The 25,167-nt window shown below is 39.7% G+C and overlaps 1 protein-coding gene and 1 pseudogene across 14 annotated transcripts in view; one reads left to right on the top strand and one right to left on the bottom strand.

Moving 5' to 3' along the window:
* The window catches only part of SIPA1L1 (signal induced proliferation associated 1 like 1), a 434,009-nt gene that overhangs the window by 60,358 nt on the left and 348,484 nt on the right, over positions 1–25,167 (top strand). The gene's annotated exons all lie outside the window — the stretch shown is intronic.
* Positions 511–624, bottom strand: LOC128595102 (uncharacterized; annotated as a pseudogene).

Below are 25,167 nucleotides of genomic sequence, written 5' to 3'. Positions count from 1 at the left end.
TCTAAAGAGAGAATGTGCCATGCTGGAGAAGACTGTAGAAAGGGTTTAGACTGGTGCCTGGTTGGGAAAACTGGAGAAGTCATTTTGGGGAAAAGCTGACTTGGGGAGGACATGTTTTAGTTGTCCAGGGCACAGCAGTAGATCAAGGTTTGTGAAAGATTTCCTGCAGATGGTGGGATGTGTGGCAGCTCTGCTGGTTCCCTTTTTTTTCCTAAGATTCCATGCCCCCCCCCCCCCTTTTTTTCACAAACTCCTGGGCTCACATGGTCCTCTGGCCTCAGGCTCCCAAGTAGCTGGGACTATGTGCCCCCTATGCCTGACTAAATTTTTTTTTTTAAATTTTTTTGTAGAGACAGGGTCTTGCTATGTTGCCCAGGCTGGTCTCGAACTGCTACTAGCCTCAAGTTATCCTCCTGCCTTCAGCTCCCAAAGTGCTGAGAATAATAATAATAATAATAGGGGTAAGCCATGGAACCTGGCCTTCCATGCTTTTTATTTTTTTTTTAATTAAAAAATATGGGATGCTTCACGAATTTGCGTATCATCCTTGTAACATGGCAGGGGCCATGTTACTCTTCTTGGGTATCGTTCCAATTTTAGTGTACGTGCTGCCGGAGCAAGCACCGTTCCATGCTTTTTAAGATTATTTGAAGCTATTCAACATCAAATGGGTACCAGGAGGACTCCGGGGATTGTTTTCAGCCCACCTAAATGTAGGTGTGAAGGAAGAGTGTCCACTCATTCCCTCCTCCTGGAGTGACCCCCTCTGGTCTCAACTTTCCAGGCCAGAGGAACCCAGACAGGCTTGGGAGTCTCAGCAAAGCTGGACTCCAATTAGCAATATCTCTTGATGACAGGCTCCGATACAAGCTGGTGTTCAGGATTGACATGTGAGGCGAAGCCTGAGGCCTCACTGTGGTGGAAGGCCATCGTGATGTGGCTTCTGCCTTCCTTGCTGAGTCCTTTCTCCTGGCTCCCTGTCGCTCAGCCGTGTTTGTGCCAGTGGTGAATTCCTTGCCTCAGTGGCCTTGCTGCTGCTGCTTAAATACTCATCTCTGTTGCTGAATGAATTCTTTTTTTTTTTTTTTTTTTGTAGAGACAGAGTCTCACTTTATCGTCCTGGGTAGAGTGCCGTGGTATCACACAGCTCTCCAACTCCTAGGCTTAGGCGATTCTCTTGCCTCAACCTCCTGAGTAGCTGGGACTACAGGCGCCTGCCACAACGCCCGGCTATATTTTTTTGTTGCATTTTGGCCGGGGCTGGGTTTGAACTCCCCACCTCTGGCATATGGGTCCAGCGCCCTACTCGGTTGAGCCACAGGTGCCGCCCGCTGCTGAATGAATTCTTGGTCTTCCTTTTTTTTATTTTTTATTTTTTGGTAGAGACAGAGTCTCACTTTACCGCCCTCCGTGGAGTGCCATGACGTCACATGGCTCACAGCAACCCCCAGCTCTCTTGGGCTTCAGCGATTCTCTTGCCTCAGCCTCCCGAGCAGCTGGGACTACAGGCGCCTGACACAACGCCCGGCTATTTTTTGGTTGCAGTTTGGCCGAGGTCGGGTTTGAACCTGCTACCCTACTCACTGAGCCACAGGCGCACCCCGAATTATTGGTCTTCTTTCAGGACCAGCTGAAAGTTCCTGTTTGTAGAGTTTTTCCTGCTGCCCGGTGTTGGTTACTTTGCAGCATACACCTTTGTTGTAGTACCCTTGAAATTTTTATTGCTGTTCAGCTTGTTCCTCCAGACTCTGACATCCTTAAAAGCAGGGACTATGTATTTCGTTTTACTTTTTGTTGCCGGAAAGGGCTCAGTAAATAGCACATCCTGGGCATTCAGTAATTTTTAGTGAATGACTAATTCTCTATTGCTTTACCTTATTAATACATTATTGTGGCTATGGTTTTGGAGCTTAAAATCGTGAGATATGTTGTTGAACTTTTTGATTGGTTAATTAAAACCTGTGAGAGATGTACAAGTGCAATTTTCTTGAGTTTCTTGTTAAATATGCCAATAAAGAGGATGCCGTTCGATGGTAGGGCATTTTTAGTTTTCACAAGACCTTTTTTATTTATTTATTTATTTTTGTCTTTCGAAAATAATTTAATTATCTTTAAAAAAAATTTTTTTTTAATTGTTGGGGATTCATTGAGGGTACAATAAGCCAAGTTACACTGATTGCATTTGTTAGGTAAAGTCCCTCTTGCAATCATGTCTTGCCCCCAGATGTTTTTTATTTATTTTTATATATTTTTTAAACAGACTCTCACTTTATCACCCTGGGTACAGTGCTGTGGCATGATAGCTCACAGCAACCTCAATCTCTTGGGCTCTGGTAATCACTTTGCCTCAGCCTCCTGAGCAGCTGGGACTACTCAGGTGCCTGCCATGACGCCCGGCTATTTTTTAGAGCTGGGGTCTTGCTCTTGATCTGACTGGTCTTGAACTCCTGAGCTTAGGCAATCCACCTACCTCAATTTCCCAGAGTGCTGGGATTACAGGCGTGAGCCACCATCCGGGACTCACAAGATCACTTTGTATGTTGGATTACCTTCTCTTAGAATTCCTTGAAAATTATGAAATTATTCTATCTTCAAGAAGAAAGACATCTTAAATAGGACTTAAAAAGGGTAAATAAGGCTAAGAAGAACATTGAAAATCAACATTTCATTTTTAGATAATTGTGGTAAAGAAGTGATAGGCATTTACAGAAAGGTGATGTTAATATGCATTTGAGAGTGAAGGACATCTGTGGTAAGAAATGTTCTAAATTAAACCTTGTGTATACTATGGGGAAGTACGATTGTGTCTGATATGTGTGGAGCTCAGGATTTGCAAAAGATAATTTATAAAATGTTATCAGACCACAATCACGCTAGCAGGGCGTGAGTTTCTCTTGCTTGAGAAACTTTAATAAAAGCTTTGTAGTTCAGCAACACCAGTGGTCTGCTTATTCAGGGCTGTTTAGACCCTGGAAAATCTGATATGATTAAGCAGAATTCTCTGAAGATTGATGTCTACCGGAAAGTCAATTGTTAACATGCAATGAGAAACAAATTTCCAGCAGACAAGTATGAGCTAGTGTAATAAAAAAGTCCTGTTTGCTGTAGGTAGATTACTGGGGCACATTATTAAATTCAGAAAGCTTTTGGTATGTGTGTGGTGTCAAAGCTGGCAGGGTGGATGCAGGCATTGACTCTATTAGGTATTCCTACAGGCAAAGCTGCAGGCTGGCTGCCTAAGTTTTGTCTTTGTCCTCTGCCAGCGTATCAGCCTAGATCTCTTCAGAGAGTTGTTCTACTGGACATTAATCCTTTTTCTCATAGCTTCTGGCTGATTCTAATCAAAATAGGATTTGTCTCGTGTACTACCCTGGGCAGCTTCAGTTCCTCCTTTTTCTGAATTACACAGTATTCAATTCCAGGTATTGATTCATGAACTGAAACCTCCTATTACTATTATCTTGTAGATAGAGACTTTGTTATATTGTTTAGGGTTTCAGAATATTATGCTGTTGATCACTTGTTCCATTGATACACTCTCTGGATTTGATGAGTGATAACTCAGATTTTCTTTGTGAGAAAGAACTGTCTTGCTTGAGAAACTTCCCTGGGTGACTGTCTTGGTCTGTCCAGGTTTGTTCCTCTCTTCTCCAGTCTCCAGTTGTATCCATCCTTTGCAAAATGTTCGTTTCATCCAAAGCCACACCATTTAACCACATATTTGTGTTTATTGATTGGGTGTCATGTTTAGATTAAGTGATGGGGATTCATGTTTCAAAAAACACTTCATAAATTTTTGATGCTTATGGTTCAATAATGTGCTCAAAGCCCCTCCTAAGTTAGGGTAAATTTAAGGTGGTCTCCTCTTGACTAAGTAATAAGGAGAAAGATGGCTAAAAGAATTTGTGTGATTTATTTTAGTACTAACACAAAGAAGGAAACTATATTAGAGTTTATTAAAGAAATTATTTCCACTGTTTCAATTATGAATACAAAGTTGGAAGTTTTGTTATGTTTTATAATTGGGGTGCATTGTTTGATATGTGCTACTTAAGAAAGAGAAAACGGGGCACTCGTAGCTCAGTGGTTAGAGTGCCGGCCATATGCTCTGGGGCTGGTGGGTTCAAACCTGGCCTGGGCCTGCTAAACAAAAACTAGCCAGGTGTTGTGGTGGGTACCTGTAGTCCCAGCTACTAGGGAGGCTGAGGCAAGAGAATTGCTTGAGTCCAGGAGTTGGCGGTTGCTGTGAGCTATGATGGCATGGCACTCTACCAAGTGTGACAAAGCGAGACTCTGTCCCCCCCCCAAAAAAAAACAAGTATAAAGGCGTAATTATCTTTGTTAGTTATCTTGGCCTTGGTCTGGAAAGGGCCCTTAGGAAATTTTTCTTAGAGAGTCTTCTTGATACCATAATACCAATCAGATGAATAAAACACACCAAGTATTGTCAAGAAAATATCTCTGACGTAGTAGCAAAGAAAAATATGCTTAATTTTGGCAAGTGGGGAAGTGTCAAGTCCAGAGCACGTAATTAAAACTTAAAAATAGGAATTCTTAATGCTGGTTATTTTGTTTTGTGTTTTCATTGGACTGACAGAGTCCATTTCCGTTTTTGAGCTCTACAGAGGCTCACACTATGACTTTGTGCCTTTAGCATAATATGACGAGCCAGCCTTGAGATGGTTAGAAGTAACATCAGCGCTGGTTCTGCTGCTGTCTGTGCTAGCACTCCTTTCGCCAAGATCGCTCCTGCAGACTTTATCCTTAAGAAGAAGGCCCAGGTCTTTTCTTGCCTTACATGTAGAGCAGCGGTTCTCAACCTGTGGGTCGCAACCCCTTTTTAACAATGAAAATGCCTTGGGGCATTAGGAAGGTTGAGAACCACTGATGTAGAGGGATTCATATTTTTTTAAAAAAAAAATTTTTTTTTTCAGTTTGCTTGTTCATTCTTCTTTGTTTGAAGTACTCCTTTTTTGTTCATTTTCTTCTTCCTCTAGTTGTGCTGGCTGTTTTTGATGTTGTTAGTAGAGACGGGGTCTTACTCTGGCTCACAGCTGCTAATACTGGTCTTGAACCTCTGAGCTCAGACAGTCCACCCGCCTCAGCCTCCCACAGCGCTGGGACTATAGGCGTGAGCCACACGCCCGGCTGGGATTCATATTTTAAAGTTCTAATTATGTGCCAGGTATTTGCTAGGTTCTCTATATTTGTTATTTCAGGTAAGACTTTTTACAACCTTAAGATTAAGGAATTAGTCTGTGCATTTCAGATGTGCGGTAGTAACTTGCCCTAAAGGTACGTCTGGAACTTGGCTTCCCATCCAGGTCTGATAACATAGCCCAGGCTTTTCCTACTGGACTGTAATATCCTGTGCTCCTCAGAGAAGGGAGCATAGTGGCTTGGAGGACGTTTCTCCCTCTCTCTCTTCTAACGTGTGGATGTCCTTCCATATGCAGGGGCCAGACCATCAGTGCAGCTGTCCACTCATCCATTTATCTAACACAGTGGTTCTCAAACTTCCTAATACTGTAGCCCTTTAATACAGTTCCCATGGGTCACAACTGACCCACAGGTTGAGAACCGCTGATCTAACAGATGCTGATTGAGTGCTTGTTATGTGCCAGGTGCTGTTCTAGACCCTGGGGATATGCTGGTTACCGAGCTTTCTTTGCCCTCATAAGGTTTATCATACCCAGTTATCAAACTCATTATACAGGGAGTGTGGGGTTGTGGGGAGCACCTGTATTTTAGAACCAGTTCCATTGGTGCCAGGCTTATGGAAGACCCTCAAAAAGTGTTAGTTTGTTTTGCCCCACTCCTTTTTACCTAATTTTTATGCTCCTGGCCAACTATTGTTCCTTGTTTATTCATTGACGGTTTGTACTTTGAATTGTTGACTTGGGTTTGTTTGTTTTTCTTAGTTCAGGATAAGTCTGTTAATCTTTAGAAATGAACATGTTCTGCAAAGAAATTTGGTCCAAGGGGTCAGTTACTCTGATTTTGAGTATTAAGAAGGTGGTATGGTAAAAACGGTGTCTTTTTTTGCTAAAATGTTACCTTTTTTGCTCTTGTATTAAGCATTAATCCTAATTGCACTGTATATGTACAGTTTTGTATTATTTTGAGTAGCATTGCTGGTATTTGTCATATGTTGTGTTACATGTATCATTTTAAAAGGTCTACTATATTTTAAAATGTGATATAATGAGTTAATGTTAAAACTCATTAAAAAGTATTAAAATTAGGGTGGTGCCTGTGGCTCACCAGGGGTAGGGCGCCAGCCCCATATGCTGGAGGTGGCAGGTTCAAACCCAGCCATGGCCAAAAAACTGTAAAAAATAAAACAGTATCAAAATTAGATTCTGTTATAAAATTCATAGAGCAAGGACTATTCATGTGGAATTGTTTTTCTTTAGAATATCTTCCATCTTTTCATAAATTTAAATTACTGACAGGTTTTAAGGTAAACTAAACTGACATTTCAAAATTCACATTTAGAGCTGAGATAAGATAAAAAAATAAAGCTTTATGTATATAATGATGCCAAAATCATCCCAAGTCACCTGAGATGGTCTGTGTATACCTTGAATTCATTTCTAAAGAAAGAAAGTAGGTTTCTTTCTAGGCATGGTCTCTGTGTGGCTAATGGTTGGTTTCTAACCAGTAAAAATAATTACCGATAACTTCGAAGGTCAGTTATATGTAATCTTGGTAGAAATATTAGTTTTGACGGTCGTATAATTAGTTGCTTTATGGAGGTTCCATTTCTGATAATGGGCAACAGTAGTACCATCTTGTCCAGTCCCTCAGGCTAGGGATTTTAGTTAACTTTGGTTCCATTTTTCTCCATCCTCACATCTAATAGGTTTCCATGTCTTATCAGTTTTATCTGTAAGTCTCTCTTAAGTTTTCCCTTCTATCTTCTTACTACTCTAGTTCAGGCCCTGGTCATCGCTCACCTAGAAAACGGCAGCAGCCTTATTACTATACTGGTACTTTTTTATTCATTGTCTTTCCTCTTTTAGACTCTTTTTTACAACTGCTGAAGTTTTCTTAGGAGAAAATAAAACGCAGTGTGTGTGCACAAACATATGCTCGCATATCGTTACAGTCTTAATAAATCTTTTTGGTAGTTACCCTTTGCGTATAGGCCAACCTAAGCTCCTTACAGGTTGTTTACAAAGTCAGTGCAATGATTCAGCTTTCCAGCACCACCCCTCCCCAGTCCTTCTCCCAGCTCTGTTGGTTGGTTCAAGCAAATGAACTGTATGTACTATTTTCTTTGCAATTTGGTCGTTGAATGTGTTTTGTTGGTGTTATTTGCCGAGTGTGATGTTCAGAGTTTTGTCCAGACAGCCTTTTAATCATAAAGGGCACTATTTTTTGTCTTGTTTGTACCCTTTATGATACTGGGTCCCACTCTGTTACCCAGGCTGAAGTGCAGTGGTTATTCATAGGTGCAGTCACAGCGTACCGAGTCTTGAATTCCTGAGCTCAGGTGATCCTCCTGCCTCTGCCTCTCAAAAGGCTGGGACTTTATAGGCATGTGCCACTGTGGCCATGGGTGAGGCATTTTTAGCATCTCAGGCGGCAAGGTTTGCTTTCTGCTTCTATTCAATAATTGATCCTTATAAGGTGTGGCCAATTCTCATACAGAATTTTTTTCTTAAAAGGTTTATGTCCCAAATGGGATTAAATAGCAAATTTAATTGCAGTCCTTTAGTCTAATTTGTTGAAGATTATTATTTTCCACTTTTACTATTTGAAAGTTCTGAACTATTCTTATAAATAAAATTAAGTTTTCAAATTCATCATTAAGAATTGAAGGATTTTCCTTTGGAAGGCCAAGGCAGGTGGATTGCCTGAGCTCAGGAGTTCTAGACCAGTGTGAGCAAGAGCTAGACCTCGTCTCTTAAAAAAAAAAGAAAAAAAAAAAGCCGGTGTTGTGGCTGGCACCTATAGTCCCACCTGCTTGGGAGATGAGGCGAAAGAATCACTTGAGCCCAAAACTTTGAGGTTGCTGTGAGCTATGATGCCACGGCCCTCTACCAAGGGTGACAAAGTGAGACTCTGTCTCAAAAAAAAAAAAAAAAGAATTGTAGCATTTTCTTTTGCATTAATAAATGTTGTACCCATTTATACTTACAATATCTGATAGAATTGCAAGTCCTCCAAGTTTGATCTGAATACTTCCTTGTATTTATTAAAGGCAAACACTTACATATGAGCAATAACTCGCATAACATGCCCTGGGCCGTGGGTATCTAACACTGTGGATGCCAGAAATGATGTAGAAGTTGGCTTAAAGCTCCCTGGCTTTCTGAGGGATGAGGCTAAAGTGACATGACAGACTCTGAACGGCCCTTACAGCCAAAGCAGAACTTGGGTGCCTCCCTTTACAAATTTATCTGTTGTGACTCTCATGAGAAAATTTCCATGCTACCTTTAGACTTAAAATGTATCTTTGAACAGTTGTTACTTAAAGCTTGTTTCCATCGTTTATACCCTTTATTTATTCAAAACACTCCAGCCTTTTCTGCCTTTCTTCTGTTTCTGCCCCCAGATGGCTTTTCCTTCTTTACCCCTTGGAAACTTAAGTTATTCATTGTTCTTTCTTGATCCCATTGAATTATCTTCTAACCCAGTGTTTTTTAGCTTTCTTTATCTCACAGCACACTTGAACCTAAGTTAAACTTCTGTGGCACACTTAAATTATGGTGATCCGAAAAAGAGTGGGAAAAAAGAATTTACTTACTGTGCTTTGAACTTCTTTTGGAAAATAATTTAATTAATGTTTAAAAACTTTCGTGGCCAACCTAACATCCTCTTATGGCACACCGGTATGCTGTGGCACACCTGTTGAAGATTACTGTTCTAACTTTTATGTTCCTTTGTTGTCCTTGAAATTAGACTTACTTAGACTTTGAATCGTATTACTGCCTTATTATTGAACTGTATTGTATTATTATCCTGCTTTGGTCAACTGTTAGATGACCCTGTTGCAAGAATCCTTCCCCATGAATTAGGTTGTAAGCGGGTTCAAGTCCTGCTTGGGCTGTGAACTACCACTTGAGTTTTTGTTTTGTCCTTAACTGAATGTTTGTTAAATTCCGGTGGAGGGAAGAAGGAAGCAGTTGATTAACCGTTTGCATTATCCGCCCCATCTGCTTCCTGTATATCAGAGCAGTTTCCATGTAGTGCCTTTTGCCCATGTGGTCAGAAGCACCATGCACATGGAGATTCTGATTGTTTCAGAGAGAACAGAATTTAAGAACTAAATTTTTAAAGTTTACTCTGTGAGGCTGTGAACTTGACATTAATACATCTTCTTGTCACTCTGATAACTAAAGTGACTTTTCTGGTGTGAAAACTAGATGGCACACTTTGAGAGATGTCTTGTGCTCTGTCGGGGTCAGGACTATCAGATCGGGAAGTATGCCCTTTCAAGAAGTAAACCTACTTGGTTCATCTTAGAAATGAATTCACAGTATACACAGACCATCTCAGGTGACTTGTGACTATCATTAAATAAAGTTTGTTTTTTTTAATCTTATATGGCAAATTTTCTGAATTCATGTCTTACAACAGATCAAATTAAACTTTGGGAATGTTTGGGGTTGATGTCAGCAGAGGGACGTTGAGACTGTGTGTGTTTTGATCAATACACATCCACTAAGAGGAAAAGTGTTATACTATACATATTAAACATTATTACTGTTTTTAATTTTTAAATATTTGAAACAAACTGGAAAGGGTAAGAAATAATATATAATGCCTTCCAGTGTCATCACATCTTAATATTTTGCCATATTTGCTTCAGGTCATAAAACATTTTGGAAAGAGCTGAAGCTGCCCTGTGACCTCCTGATCCCGTACTGCTCTTCTGTTGGAGTGAGAGTAGATGGCTTCTAAAATGCTCTGTTCTTGTCAGAGGACGCAGTGAATAGCTAAGTGGTGGTTTCCTTTAGGAAGTGAAGTTCTGCACCTCTGGTTTTCAGGTGGTGCCAGGCTGCAGCCTCCACAGTGCGGGAGCAATGCTTCAGAAGAGGTGTAGTGAACAGGACACAGGGTCTTTGAACAAAATGAGAAGAGTACATTTTGAAAAGTTAATTTGACGGAATGTGGGCATTTATATTCTGATTAGTTGTTTAGCTTAAACAACATTCCAGAGCCCCCTAATAGTTTGTTCAGATTACTGGTAATCTGCCTGAATAGTCACTAAAACTAACTTTTTTTTTTTTTTTATTAACGTAGATTATTTTATTCATTATCACTTTGTACAAGAGTGTATGTCACTGTTTATTAAATCAGTTCTTTTCAGAACAACTTAATTTTTTTAAAGGTGATAATTATGTTATCATGCAATCCAGTGGCATGAATTTCTGTTTTAGCACTTGTAATGGTGCTGTAATTATCTCTCCCTTAAGCTGTTTTCTTTTTTTTTTTTTTACTGGTAGGATATTGGTTTTTTTTTTTTTTTTATTGTTGGGGATTCATTGAGGGTACAATAAGCCAGGTTACACTGATTGCAATTGTTAGGTAAAGTCCCTCTTGCAATCATGTCTTGCCCCCATAAAGTGTGACACACACGAAGGCCCCACCCTCCTCTCTCCTTCCCTCTTTCCCATTTTTTCATGTGTTTGTTAGCCATTTGTCCCCATAACCATAATTGTCATTAATTGTCCTCATATCAAAATTGAGTACATAGGATTCATGCTTCTCCATTCTTGTGATGCTTTACTAAGAATAATGTCTTCCACGTCCATCCAGGTTAATACGAAGGATGTAAAGTCTCCATTTTTTTTAATGGCTGAATAGTATTCCATGGTATACATATACCACAGCTTGTTAATCCATTCCTGGGTTGGTGGGCATTTAGGCTGTTTCCACATTTTGGCAATTGTAAATTGAGCTGCAATAAACAGTCTAATACAAGCGTCCTTATGATAAAAGGATTTTTTTCCTTCTGCGTAGATGCCCAGTAATGGGATTGCAGGATCAAATGGGAGGTCTAGGTTGAGTGCTTTGAGGTTTCTCCATACTTCCTTCCAGAAAGGTTGTACTAGTTTGCAGTCCCACCAGCAGTGTAAAAGTGTTCCCTTCTCTCCACATCCACGCCAGCATCTGCAGTTTTGAGATTTTGTGATGTGGACCATTCTCACTGGGGTTAGATGATATCTCAGGGTTGTTTTGATTTGCATTTCTCTAATATATAGAGATGATGAACATTTTTTCATGTGTTCATTAGCCATTCGTCTGTCGTCTTTAGAGAAAGTTCTATTCATGTCTCTTGCCCATTGATATATGGGATTGTTGGCTTTTTTCATGTGGATTAATTTGAGTTCTCTATAGATCCTAGTTATCAAGCTTTTGTCTGATTGAAAATATGCAAATATCCTTTCCCATTGTGTAGGTTGTCTCTTTGCTTTGGTTATTGTCTCCTTAGCTGGACAGAAGCTTTTCAGTTTAATGAAGTCCCATTTGTTTATTTTTGTTGTTGTTGTAATTGCCATGGCAGTCTTCTTCATGAAGTCTTTCCCCAGGCCAATATCTTCCAGTGTTTTTCCTATGCTTTCTTGGAGGATTTTTATTGTTTCATGCCTTAAATTTAAGTCCTTTATCCATCTTGAATCAATTTTTGTGACTGGGGAAAGGTGTGGGTCCAGTTTCAGTCTTTACATGTAGACATCCAGTTCTCCCAACACCATTTATTGAATAGGGAGTCTTTCCCCCAAGGTATGTTCTTGTTTGGTTTATCAAAGATTAGGTGGTTGTAAAATGTTAGTTTCATTTCTTGGTTTTCAATTCGATTCCAAGTGTCTATGTCTCTGTTTTTGTGCCAGTACCATGCTGTCTTGAGCACTATGGCTTTGTAGTACAGACTAAAATCTGGTATGCTGATGCCCCCAGCTTTATTTTTGTTACAGAGAACTGCCTTAGCTATACGGGGTTTTTTCCGGTTCCATACAAAACGCAGAATCATTTTTTCCAAATCTTGAAAGTACGATGTTGCTATTTTGATAGGAATGGCATTGAATAGGTAGATTGCTTTGGGAAGTATAGACATTTTAACAATGTTGATTCTTCCCATCCATGAGCATGGTATGTTCTTCCATTTGTTAATATGCTCTGCTATTTCCTTTCTGAGGAGTTCATAGTTTTCTTTATAGAGGTCCTTCACCTCCTTCGTTAGGTATAGTCCTAGGTATTTCATTTTCTTTGAAACTATGGTGAAGGGAGTTGTGTCCTTAATTAGCTTCTCGTCTTGACTGTTATTGGTGTACACAAAGGCTACTGACTTGTGGACATTGATTTTATATCGTGAAACATTACTGTATTTTTTGATGACTTCTAGGAGTCTTGTGGTTGAGTCTTTGGGGTTCTCTAAGTATAAGATCATGTCGTCAGCAAAGAGGAAGAGTTTGACCTCCTCTGCTCCCATTTGGATTCCCTTTATTTCCTTGTCTTCCCTAATTGTATTGGCTAGAACTTCCAGCACTACGTTGAATAGTAGAGGTGACAGAGGACAACCTTGTCTGGTTCCAGTTCTAAGAGGAAAAGCTTTCGGTTTTACTCCCTTCAGTAAAATATTGGCTGTGGGTTTGTCATAGATAGCTTCAATCAGTTTTAGAAATGTGCCACCTATGCCTATACTCTTCAGTGTTCTAATTAGAAAAGGATGCTGGATTTTATCAAATGCTTTTTCTGCATCTATTGAAAGGATCATGTGATATTTATTTTTGCCTCTGTTAATATGGTGGATAACGTTTATAGACTTGCATATGTTTAACCAGCCTTGCATCCCTGGGATGAAGCCTAATTGATCATGATGAATGACTTTTTTGATGATAAGCTGTAATCTATTGGCTAGGATTTTGTTGAGGATTTTTGCATCTCTATTCATGAGTGAGATTGGTCTGAAATTCTCCTTTTTGTTTGGGTCTTTTCCTGGTTTTGGTATCAGGGTGATGTTTGCTTCATAGAATGTGTTGGGGAAGATTCCTTCTTCCTCAATTTTTTGGAATAATTTCTGCAGTACAGGAATAAGCTCTTCCTTGAACGTTTGATAGCATTCTTGAGTGAAGCCATCTGGACCAGGGCATTTTTTGGTTGGAAGATTTTTTATTGTTTCTTTGATCTCAGTGCTTGAAATTGGTGTGTTCAGGAGCTCTATTTCTTCCTGGCTGAGTCTAGGGAGAGGGTGTGATTCCAAATATTGATCCATTTCTTTCACATTTTCAAATTTCTGGGCATAGAGTTTCTGGTAGTATTCAGAGATGATCTCTTGTGTATCTGTGGGATCAGTTGTCATTTCCCCTTTATCATTTCTGATTGAGGTTACTAGCGATTTTACTTTTCTATTCCTTGTTAGTCTGGCCAATGGTTTATCTATTTTATTTAGTTTTTTCAAAAAACCAACTCCTTGTTTCATTAATTTTCTGAATGATTCTTTTGTTTTCTGATTTGATTTTGGATATTTCTTTTCTTCTACTGAGTTTAGGCTTCGATTGTTCTTCTTTTTCCAATTCCATAAGATCTCTTACGAGATTGTTGATGTGCTCTCTTTCTGTTTTTCGAATGTAGGCATCTAAAGCGATGAATTTTCCTCTCAAAACTGCTTTTGCAGTATCCCACAGGTTTTGGTAGCTTGTGTCTTCATTGGTGTTATGCTCAAGGAAGTTAATGATTTCCTGTTTTATTTCTTCCTTCACCCATCCGTTATTCAACAGAAGATTGTTTAATTTCCATGCCTTTGGGTGGGGTCGAGCATTTTTGTTAGAGTTGAGTTCCACCTTTAGTGCCTTATGGTCTGAGAAGATACAAGGTAAAATTTCAATTCTTTTGATTCTGTTGATATTTGTTTTGTGTCCCAGGATATGATCAATTTTGGAGAATGTTCCATGGGGTAATGAGAAGAATGTATATTCTTTATCTTTGGGATGGAGTGTTCTATATGCGTCTATCAAGCACAGTTGTTCTAGGGTCTCATTTAAATCTCTTATATCATTGTTTAATTTCTGTTTAGAGGATCTGTCCAGCTCTGTAAGAGGAGTGTTAAGGTCCCCTGTTATTATGGTATTATCAGATACCATATTGCTCAGACTGAGTAAGGTCTGTTTCAAGAATCTGGGAGCATTTAAATTGGGTGCATAAATATTTAGAATTGAAATGTCTTCTTGTTGTATTTTTCCCTTGACCAGTATAAAATGACCATCTTTGTCTTTTTTGACTTTAGTTGCTTTAAATCCACATGTATCTGAAAATAAGATTGCAACTCCTCTTTTCTTGTGAACTCCATTTGCCTGAAAAATTGTCTTCCAACCCTTGACTCGGAGCTTTAATTTGTCTTTTGAAGCCAGGTGTGTTTCTTGCAGACAGCAAATGGATGGCTTGTGTTTTTTAATCCAGTCAACCAATCTATGTCTCTTCAGTTGGGAATTCAAGCCATAACATTTATTGGGATAATTGATAAGTGTGGTAGTATTCTATTCGTCTTATTTGGTGAGAGTGCATTGCTTAGTTTTATCTTTTGCATCAGTGTGGAGGTTAGGTTCTGTCCTTTGATTTCTGAGTTCTTACTTTGCTGCTGATCCATTGTGGTGGTAAGTGTGCAGAACAGGTTGAAGTATTTCCTGTAGAGCTGGTCTTGTTGTGGTGCATTTCCTCAATGTTTGTATATCCGTAAATGATTTGATTTCTCCGTCAATTTTGAAGCTTAGCTTAGCAGGGTACAGAATTCTGGGCTGGAAATTGTTCTGTTTAAGTAGATTAAAGGTAGATGACCATTGTCTTCTTGCTTGGAAAGTTTCATTAGAGAAGTCTGCGGTCACTCTGATGGATTTGCCCCTGTCAGTGAACTGGCGCTTAGTCCTGGCAGCTTGCAGAATCTTTTCTTTCGTCTTGACTTTGGACAGGTTCATCACAATGTGTCTTGGAGAAGCTCCGTTAGAGTTGAGGCGACCTGGGGTCCGATAGCCCTCTCAAAGCAGTGTGTCAGAATCTTTGGTGATATTTGGGAAATTTTCTTTTATAATATTCTCTAGTATGGCTTCCATTCCTGTGGGGCATTCTTCTTCCCCTTCTGGAATTCCTATAACTCGTATGTTGGAACGCTTCCTAAAGTCCCATAATTCTGACAGTGAACGTTCTGCTTTCTCTCTCTTCTTTTCTGCCTCTTTTACTATCTGAGTTATCTCAAAAACTTGTCTTCTACCTCTGAAATTCTTTCTTCTGCATGGTCTAACCTGTTGCTGAAACTTTCCATTGCATCTTTAAATTCCCTAATTGACTGTTTCAGTTCCTTCAGCTCTGCTATATCCTTTTTGTATTCTTCATATCGTTCATCTCTTATTTGATTCTGTTTTTGAATTTCTTTTTGGTTACTTTCCACTTTATTAGCAGTTTCCTTCATGGTTTCCATCATTTCTTTCATTGTTTTCAACATGTGTATTCTAAATTCCCTTTCTGTCATTCCTAACATTTCTTTATAGGTGGAATCCTCTGCATTAGCTACCTCATGGTCACTTGGCGGGGTTGTTCTGGACTGGTTCTTCATGTTGCCTGGAGTTTTCTGTTGATTCTTCCTCATGAGTGATTTCTTTTATCTGTTTCCTTGCCCTAATTTTCCTTTCACTACCTCTTGCTCTTTAAGTTCTCGTGCCTGTGGACTAAGGGTTACTGGACCAGAAGGGTGAGAAGGTTTAAGAGCAAAAAAGGGATGAAAGAAAGGAGGACCGAGTGATAAGAAAAACAAAGAAAAATAGAGAAAGGAGAGGGGGTGGGTCAAAGGAATTTTGACAAAAAGAAGAGAGACACAGAAAGAGGGAGACAGAGCAATATAGGTGTACAGTAGGGTACTTTGATACAACCTTAAAAAAAACCCCACCTTCTGGGGGTGCCCAGTTGGGTGGTTCCCTTGAGGTCAGCAGCTCTTTGCTAACCTGATCAGACACAGTACCCCACCTCCACCAAGTAGAGAGGAAAGACAAAAATGCTATAAATCAAACCAAAACAAGCAAACAGAAAACTTTACGGGATAAAGTTGGGTGGAAAACCAAACCATAGCGGTAGAAACACTAACAAAAATGAAGTTCTAATTTTTGAAATAGGCAGCAATGGGAAATTATAATTAAACTAGAAAAATTGAGAAAGAGAAAGGATCTGTATGGAAAAGGTTGAACTTAAAAAACAAAACAACAATCCACAACATCAAAATAAAAAAAACAACGAGACCAAAAAAAAAAAACAACACAACCAAAAACAAAGCAGTATGTATATGTTATTGAATATTGTCTGGGCAACACATGGTCTTCTGGGGTCTGAGATGTTAATCACAGTTCTGATATGACTGGAGGCTGCTAGTTTCTCAAACCCCAGCAGGTAGACACCCTAAATCTCTCTTCAGCCCACTTAAAAGGCACTTTTAACTTGTTCACTTGCTGAGCAGAAGCTTTCCCAGGGAAGGGCTTGTCGCTGGAATCACTGTTGAAGTGGCTATCCACTTACCCTGTGTGCCAAAACTGGTGTCCCTCTGCCCCCGAGGGTTAGGGCTGCAAGGCAGCTCAGACCCCGCCCTTAGGCTACTTGGTGGCTGGGTTACCAGCTCCCACCCAGTTCTAGCTCAGCTACCCTGAGGGCGGAGCTTGCCGGGGCATATCGCTCACAATGGCTGCCTGTGACCCAGAGCCAAACACTATTAGCTCCGTCTGGCTCAGCGGCTCAGACTGGTGCCCTAGACAAAGGCCAAAGTTCTCCGCACTCCCGTTCAGGCTCTCCCCAAGGCAGTTCTGCTGAGTTCCAAGTCCAAGGACACCAAAACAGTTCACAGGTAAGGCATTTCTGGTTTGCAGTCTCGCTGCTACTGAACTTACAGTTGAGGGCGGGTTTAGATGGATTGAACACACGCTACCACTTGCTGGTTTTCCACTGTTTTAGTCCTCTTCTTGGGGTCCAGAAGTCTCTCGCTGACTCCCTGTATCTTCATAGGAGTGATGATAGGCAGTTCCCACCAGCCAGAGATGCCTGGAGTCCTATCTCCCCAGACTCACGGTGCCCAGATGCAAGGAAGCTGTTACTCGGCTGCCATCTTGCTCCGCCTCCTCAAAACTAACTTTTTTTTACATGAATATTTTGTGCCATAGTTTCCAAGGGTGTTTTTTTCAAGTTAAATTGGCGTGGCTGGTTTTAGTAATTTTCCTGTGAACATTTCTTCCAAGTGAGGGGATTCTGAATCCCTCTCTTTTGGTTTCTGGTAGCATCACTTAATGGGGGGTGGTTTAATTATATGGGGTGTTTTTCTTTGTTGTCCACCTCTTTGTACAGTGCTCGAGTTATGTTTGAACTTTATCATGTTTTACAAACAATTTAGTTTTGATAGCTTTCAGAAAACAAAAAGAAAAATGTTTATACTAAAATGGAAGGTTTTTGTGTGTACTTTTAAAACATTTTCCGTCATATTACTTTTCTCAATTAGTGTGCTCATTTTACCCAATACTGCAGGCATGGCTACTGATATAAAGTATTAAGTGAATGCTAAGAAAATATTAACCTTTTGATAAATTATCATAATTAAGGGAAAACTAGAAATAAGAAATTCACCAGTAATCCTATTACTCATAAATATCACAATATTGTTGCTGTATTTTCCATTTTTTTCTGAAAATATTTATAAAATACATATTTTAATGTAGTTTGCAGCTAACAATATACCTTTTTGTGTAGGATTGTTGATCATAAGCTAGTAATTATAACTAATGACTCAGTTATAACTCTAAATACTTTAAGGTGGAGAGTCCACAATACTATTGTAGAAACAAATGCTTTGTATCAATAGACTTGGGTTGGGATCCATGCTCGCCCTATTATTAAGTTAGCTGTGTGACCTTGGTCATGTTACATAACTATCCTGAGTCTATTTGCTCAAATGAAGAAAGAAAGTGGCTAATAATGACTACCTTGCACGGGTATTCTAGGGATTAAAAGGAATGATGACTCGAGCTTGTTCATACATACTGTCCTGGGAACACAGTCATTACTAACGTGAGAAGCAATATAGAATGGTATAAAAAGAGCAAGAATGTTGATCTAGGACTGTGTTTGGTTTAAATTCCTGTACTTCTTAGTTTATCTTGGGCAAGATGTATGATTTGACTGCTTTGGTAAAGTGGAGATCATGATACCTGTCTCCTACAATTGTTGTATTTATTTGAAGTATAGAATATAATGTGTCTGGCGTAATCCAGATGCTCAAATAGTGACTCTCGTTATTTGTAAGGGAAATTACTTAATCGAAAGACAGGTTTAGACATTTGACTATTTAAATTAATATCAAGGTAGAAGCTTCTGGATGCCCTGGATTTTGTATTTGTGGTTAATGAAGACGGTAAAGGGATGTAAAGAGGCATTTTTTGAGAGCTCCTCACGTGTATAGTAAAGAGCAACTGAATGTAATTATATGCTGCATATTGAAATATATCTCTGTTTAATATTACTTGTATGTACATCTACATCTGTTCCTCTTAAGCTGGGCATCTTTCCTGGCAGTTCCACATTTCTCATGTGCTTCTTGCCCTCAATTTTCTTTTTCAATTTAGTTTTTAGAAGCTCTGATTTGTGTTATTCCTTCTTTTTGTTAGCCCAGTGTATCACATTCCATTTTCATTTTCACATTTCACATTTTCCTTGTTTTTTAATTATGCCTTTTTGAAATTGATATATAAGAAATATATATGTTTCAGGGTACATGTGATAATATATTCATATGTGTACAGACCAAATCAGTGTTATTGAGAGATCTATCACCTTAAATATTTATCTTCTTACTAGAAATATTTGAGTTATTCTCTTCTATTTTTATTTTGCTTTATTTTATTTTATTTATTTATTTATTTATTGTTTAAGAGATAGGCTCTTGCTTTGTTGCCCAGGGTAGAGTGCAGAGGGTATTCACAGATGTCATCAGAGTGCACTGCAGCCTGGGCTCACGTTCCTGCCTCCACCGCCCAAGTGGCAGGGACTGCAGATATGTGTGCCTCCACCCCCTGCACTCTCATTTGTCTTCTTAATGAATGTTGTGTACATAAAAATTTGTCATTGTTATCACTTTGTACTTCATTGTCACTTTATATCATAGAAGCAATACCCTTTTAAGTTAAATTCTGAGCTGTGAGGTTTTAGAAAATGAGTTTGTGGGTGAATTCAAGCTAGCTGTGTGGCTTGTCTGAGCTGATGGTCTGATTTGCGGTCTTAAGTTGCCAGTCCTGTGCTCACACTGCGGTATGATTGCTCTTTTTTCTTCTGTTGGCCTCCTGGATAAAGTTTACTTTGTCTTGGCTCGGCACCTCTGGCTCAAGCGGCTAAGGTGCCAGCCACATACACTGGAGCTGGCGGGTTCGAATCCAGCCTGGGCCCGCCAAACAACAATGATGGCTGCAACCAAAAAATAGCTGGGTGTTGTGGCGGGTGCCTGCTGTAGTCCTAGCTACTTGGGAGGCTGAGGCAAGAGAATCGCTTGAGCCCAGAGTTGGAGGTTGCTGTGAGCTGTGATGCCAGGGCTCTCTACCCAGAGTGACAGCTTGAGGCTCTGTCTCAAAAAGAAAAAAAGAAAAGAAAAGTTTACTTTGCTTTCACCACACACACATACATCCCACCTTGCGGAGACCATGGTTTTGTTTCACTTAAAGTCAGTAAAAGCAGACAAAATTAATGCATTGCATAACTTTTGCCAGAAAACTAAAAAGTCACTGTTTTGGAGATTGACACTGAGGGCACTCAGGTTAACATTAACATTTTTTAAGTTTGTATTCGAGTGGCTTGCTTAAAAATAACAAGTAACAAAAAGGCATTCTTTTAATATTCCAGAATGCAGAGCAGGTGAAGTCCACTTACCTTTTATCTGAATTTTTTAAAGGCATGTCTGAAGAGCATTTGAAGAGGAAACAATAATCCTCCTTCAAGTTACTAAAGACCAAAATGTTTTCTAATTTCACTTGTCATGTGTTTTTATTGTGGGTTTCTATAGTAATAGGGCTAGCCTTAGAGTAGGGTGTAATGTATTCTTGTTTGAATGAATGGCTATCTCATGACTATTAAACTATCAATTTGTTACAGGTCTTAAATTCTATTTAGCATTGCAAGGGCTTTCATTTAAATTCTGTCATGTAATCCTCACATAATAATCTTGTAAGTTAGGCAGGAGGGGGATTTTCCTCGTTTTACAGAAAATGTAGAAGTGCTGAGGCATCCCTACATGCCGACTCTGGGTTTGAATTCAGGACTTGCAGTTCTAATGCCAACTTCTTGGTCCACGTTGATCTGCAAATATTTCACTTCTTAGTATTTTAATAATTGTTCATTTATCCAACAGTTTAATATAAAATTTTAAGTTCCAGGCATTTAGGGAATGAATTAAAAGATAGGGTTTCCACTTTAGAGGATGACTGTCAGTAAATAGAAAGGTAGATAAAGAAATTATTGTGCTTATAGTAACAATGATTGGTACATAGTAGATGCTCAATAAATGTTTATTGAATGAATAAATGAGTGAGCAACGCCTGTGGCTCAAAGAGTAGGGCACCGGCCCCATATGCTAGAGGTGGTGGGTTCAAACATGGCCCCAGCCAAAAAAAAAAGGAAATAAAGAAATGAGTGTAGTATCTAAATTTAGATAGACTAGGGAAGGTCTTTCTGAGGAGGTGACTTATCAGCCAGGCAAAGAGCATTTCGGACAAAATGACCAGCGCAGGCTGAATCCTTGACACAGGAAAGAACTTGACTTATTGACAGTCATCAAAGATGGTCCCTGGAGCTAGAGCACAGTCAGCTGGGGAGACAGAGTTTCCATAGGAAATTGAAGAGACAGGAACCAGTCACATAGGACGTTACAGAACGTGGAAAGTGATTTGGCTCTTATTCTAATGTTGGGAGATAATACTCTATATCTCATGTGTTTCTATGTATAATATCTCTATTCTGGACTGTCTTTTGAAGGATGATTTGTACAGTGAGCAACCTTGGAAGATAAAGACACTATCTCCTTCTGGGGTTAAACCAGAAAGGTTCCTGTTTACTGAGCTCAGGGTTATTCTCTTTTAACACAGCCTACATGTTGTGTAGGTGTCATCTTGCCCTCTTTGTGTCACCAGCTGGGAAATGGGGCTTGAGGGACTGGCACCAAAACAAAACAAAAAGCCAATATTGCCCACTGCTATTGCTGAAGTGAGTGAAGAAGTCCTTTGTCTCTGACCCTGGAGTCTGACGTCTTCTGCTGGCATCCAAATAGCCTCGATAAACTACGTCATTAGCTTACAAGTAGGGTAAAATTTTACATCCTTCAAATTTTTTGGCATCTAAAGCCATAGTAAGCCTTGGAGGGTTTTTAAGCAGAGGACTAATAAGATTTCCAAAAATTTAGTCTGACTGCTCTGTGGAAAATGATCATGGGTAGAAAGGAGATTAATGAGGAATCTGCGGTGGTTGTTTAGTTGAGAGACAGTAGTGGCTTGGACCATGTGGTTATAGTGGGGATGGAGAGAGGTAAAGGGTTCATGGTGGTCCGTGGGAGGTGGAATTTATAGGTCTTGTCAGAATTTATGGGTATGTGAGGGCTGGAAGAAGGAAATGGAGAATGAATTGTAGGTTTTTGGTCAGAGTATTTGGGTGACTTATGCTGAGATAGATAAGCTTCAAGATGGACAGAATAAACCTGTAAACATTTCTAATGTACTGTATTTTGTATATTACAAGGGATGTAATGATTATCTTGAGCGGTGCTGACTATAGCCTTTTTCAACTATTTATTCCATTTGCTTGACTCAATGTGTAGAAATTTTATGCATAGAATTTCAGGGCAAGGAAGAATAAGAAGTAGTTTTTTGGTGTTTGGGATCAAAGAACCATTGGTGTGTGCTTTTTTGGGAACAGCATTTTTTCTTGTGTCTTCATGAATTGTCAAATCAGTTAAAAGTTAAGAAATAACAATTCTTGAGTCCCCTGTTAAGTGGGTTGCCTCAATTAGATTAGCTTGGGTGGATTTATTTTTCAATGCGCCATATTGACTTTTGCTCAAAATTCATTTCTAGGAGTTTACAAATAAAGTCTTCAATATGTTTCAGGGTTTTCTCTATTTTGAGGTTGAGATAACTCTTTTTAATAAAAATTTAAATCTGTATGAAAGATGGGCTATTCTTCCTTAATTTTTGAGGGTAATAGTTGTGTTGTGATCACTTACACTTGATGGAGCAGGAGGAAGGAAGCAAGTGCCTGTAGATTAATTAATTCAGTTTGTCATCTTCATTCGGATATACTTTTTTTTTATTTTTGAGACTAGAGTCTCAGTATGTGGTCCTCGGTAGAGTGCTGTGGCATCACAGCTCATAGCAACCTCCAACTCTTGGGCTTAAGTGATTCTTTTGCCTTAGCCTCCCAAGTAGCTGGAACCACAGGTGCCCACCACAACACCCGGCTAGTTTTTTGTTGTAGTTGTCATTGTTGTTTAGCAGGCCTGGGCCGGGTTCGAACCTGCCAGCTCCTGGGTATGTGGCTGGCACCCTAGCCGCTGAGCTACAGGTGCCGAGCCCATTCAGATATCCTTCAGGATAACTTCTTTATTTTGTTGAGGATTCATTGAGGGTACAGAGAACCTAGGTTACACTGATTGCATTTGTTAGGTGAAGTCCCTCTTCTGGTTGTGTTCCACCTCCTAGAGGTGTGTCACATACGGCAACCACCCCTTCCCCCTTCCCTCTCTCCAGTCTGCACTTCCCCCATCACCCACATGACTGAATAAGTCATCAGTTTTCCTCATCAGTTTTAGGGAACCTGCAAGTATTAGTATCCCTTTATATCAATTAGTATTTTAGTATCCCTTTATATCAATCAGAATTGAGTACATTGGATTCTTGCTTTTCCATTCTTGTGATGCTTTACTAAGCAAAATGTGTTCCACCTCCATCCAGGTTAATACAAACGATGTAAAGTCTCCATCTTTTTAAGTGGCTAAATAGGATTCCAAACTTCTTGTTTTGCTAATGCCAGCAGCTGATTTGAGAAAGAAAGTAATTAAAAAGTTAAAAAAGAAAAAATCCCAACCCTGCATGGGCCATTTGTTAAATGCCTTCCTGAGAGTTTATTTTCTTTGTGCTTCTCACCTGTTCATTGTACTGAGCAAACGATTTCACTTTCCTGATACACTGTGATAGTTTTAGGCTGCAATACGAAGCTTACATGAGTCTGATTTATTTTTGTACCGTCTTGCACATGTCCTTTCATTTCTTTTGCTCTGTGACATTTTCTTTGGTGTGTCTAGGTTTTTCCTTTTTAGAAAAGGTTGAGAGGAGAGGAAGGTGGAGCTTACCAAGGTTTGGGGGAGTCAGGGAGCAGTTAGGCTTAAAATTACGATTCAGTTACAGTCCACCAACAATAGGAGATCAATGAAGAGGTTTAATTCCATTTTAAAGATTATCTTAGGAAGGATGAACTAAGGTCATAAAATCATCTTGTGGGCTGTGAGGTTTCTCCAGGTGACCTGAGTTGTTTTTAATGACTTTAACGGGCTCTGGAGATATTTCTACTGGAAATGGAGTTATGTCTGATTTTTTGATAAGATAGATAACCTTATTCTTTTGCTTTTTGCTTTTTGTAGATCCGTATTTTTAGTTTTTAGGAAACAGTCTTAAAACACCCCCAGATCGTAGAGTGGTATTTAAGCCTCCCAAGATATTCAGTCTTCGTTACTGAGAAGTAAAATGTCTTTTTGCCTTAGTATCCCTTTCTATAAGTTCTTTAAAAGAGCTCACCATTTTGTCATTAATTTTGTGTTTTGTGCTACAGGATAAATGCTTTATCCTTTTTCGATATTTAGGCTGTGTCATGAATGGTTTGATGGTCTTCTCTCACCTGTTTCCCAACTTCAAAATTAAACAAAACAAAGATAACTAGCAATAAGATTTTATCAGGGCCCTCTGAAAAAGAATTTTATTTAGTGACTAAAATGGAACAGACTTTGTATCCTTCAGAATGTGAGACTTTCCCTAAAGGATTGTTGACTTTGCTCTTGCTGTTGAAGTATAAAGTGCGGCCTGATCTGGTTTTCTACCCTCTTTCGATCCTCCTCCCCCCTCCCCGGGTTTTGGATCAGCACTCGCATGTTCCCTAAAAACTTTTCTGGAAACAGATCAGAAGAAGCCCAGGAGGAATCTCACCTGGAAGCTGGCAATTGATTCCATATCATACCTGCACCTCTCTTGCCTGTCCCCATCTTCCCTGTGTCGAGGGCAGCCGAGAGAATGGCAGGAAGAGGTTGTGGTCGGCAGGTGTGGGTTTGCACCTGAGCTCTTGCTCATTAGTGTGTGGCCACAGGCAGTAAATCTCAGATGTGAAATTGAGACCCTCCTGAAGGACTTTCTTGAGGTTTGGGGAGGCTCGAATCTTGTATGTCAGGGAACTTGTGCTTAGGGCATGCACGCCTTCAGTAGCAGCTAGAACACAAGCTGCGGTGTGTTCCTCTGTGATCCCATCTTCCCACCTCTCTCTGGAGGTGACCATTGTCCTGAACTTTAGGTTCAGCATTCCCTTGCTTTTTAAAATAAGTAAATACGTAAGCAGTACATTGTTTGTCTTTTTGGCCTCTGTAAAAATGGGCATCATGACATAAATTAGGGGTCTCCTCCAGGAGAGTGTAGTGCTCCTGGCTGTCATCTTGGCCTCGGCGTGGGGGTGGGGTTGCAGTTTTTTCTGTGGTATGGCTGGAATAGAGTGGTTTTTACCAAAAAAAAAAAAAAAAACCCTTTTCTTGTCTTGCTAAAATACTCCCTTCTTGGTCCTTTAGTTAAAATAAGTTTTTTTCTGATGCCAAATCAAAGGGAAGGGTAGCACTATATGACATGATGGGGGTGTATGGGATCAATCCAGTAAATTAATATTTTAAGGTTAATGGGAGCAGATTCACTACTCTTGTTGGGAAGGAAAGGGTGAAAACTAGGTGGTGAACCCTTGGCACTGGATTGGAATTCAGGTGTCTGTATGAAACGCATGGTTTTCAGTGTACGTACACAGAAGAAAACACAGAAGCGTGTGTGTGTGTACGCGTGCGTTGTTCTTTCCACTTAGGGGGTCTGGGAACAGTGACAAACTGTTCACTAAGTACAGCTAACACCCAGATCATGGTTT

This window comes from Nycticebus coucang, chromosome 9 (genome assembly GCF_027406575.1).
Source record: "Nycticebus coucang isolate mNycCou1 chromosome 9, mNycCou1.pri, whole genome shotgun sequence".
NCBI classification, from domain to species: domain Eukaryota; kingdom Metazoa; phylum Chordata; class Mammalia; order Primates; family Lorisidae; genus Nycticebus; species Nycticebus coucang.
Note: the sequence above shows the minus strand (reverse complement) of the source record. Positions and strands in the feature narration are given on the sequence as shown.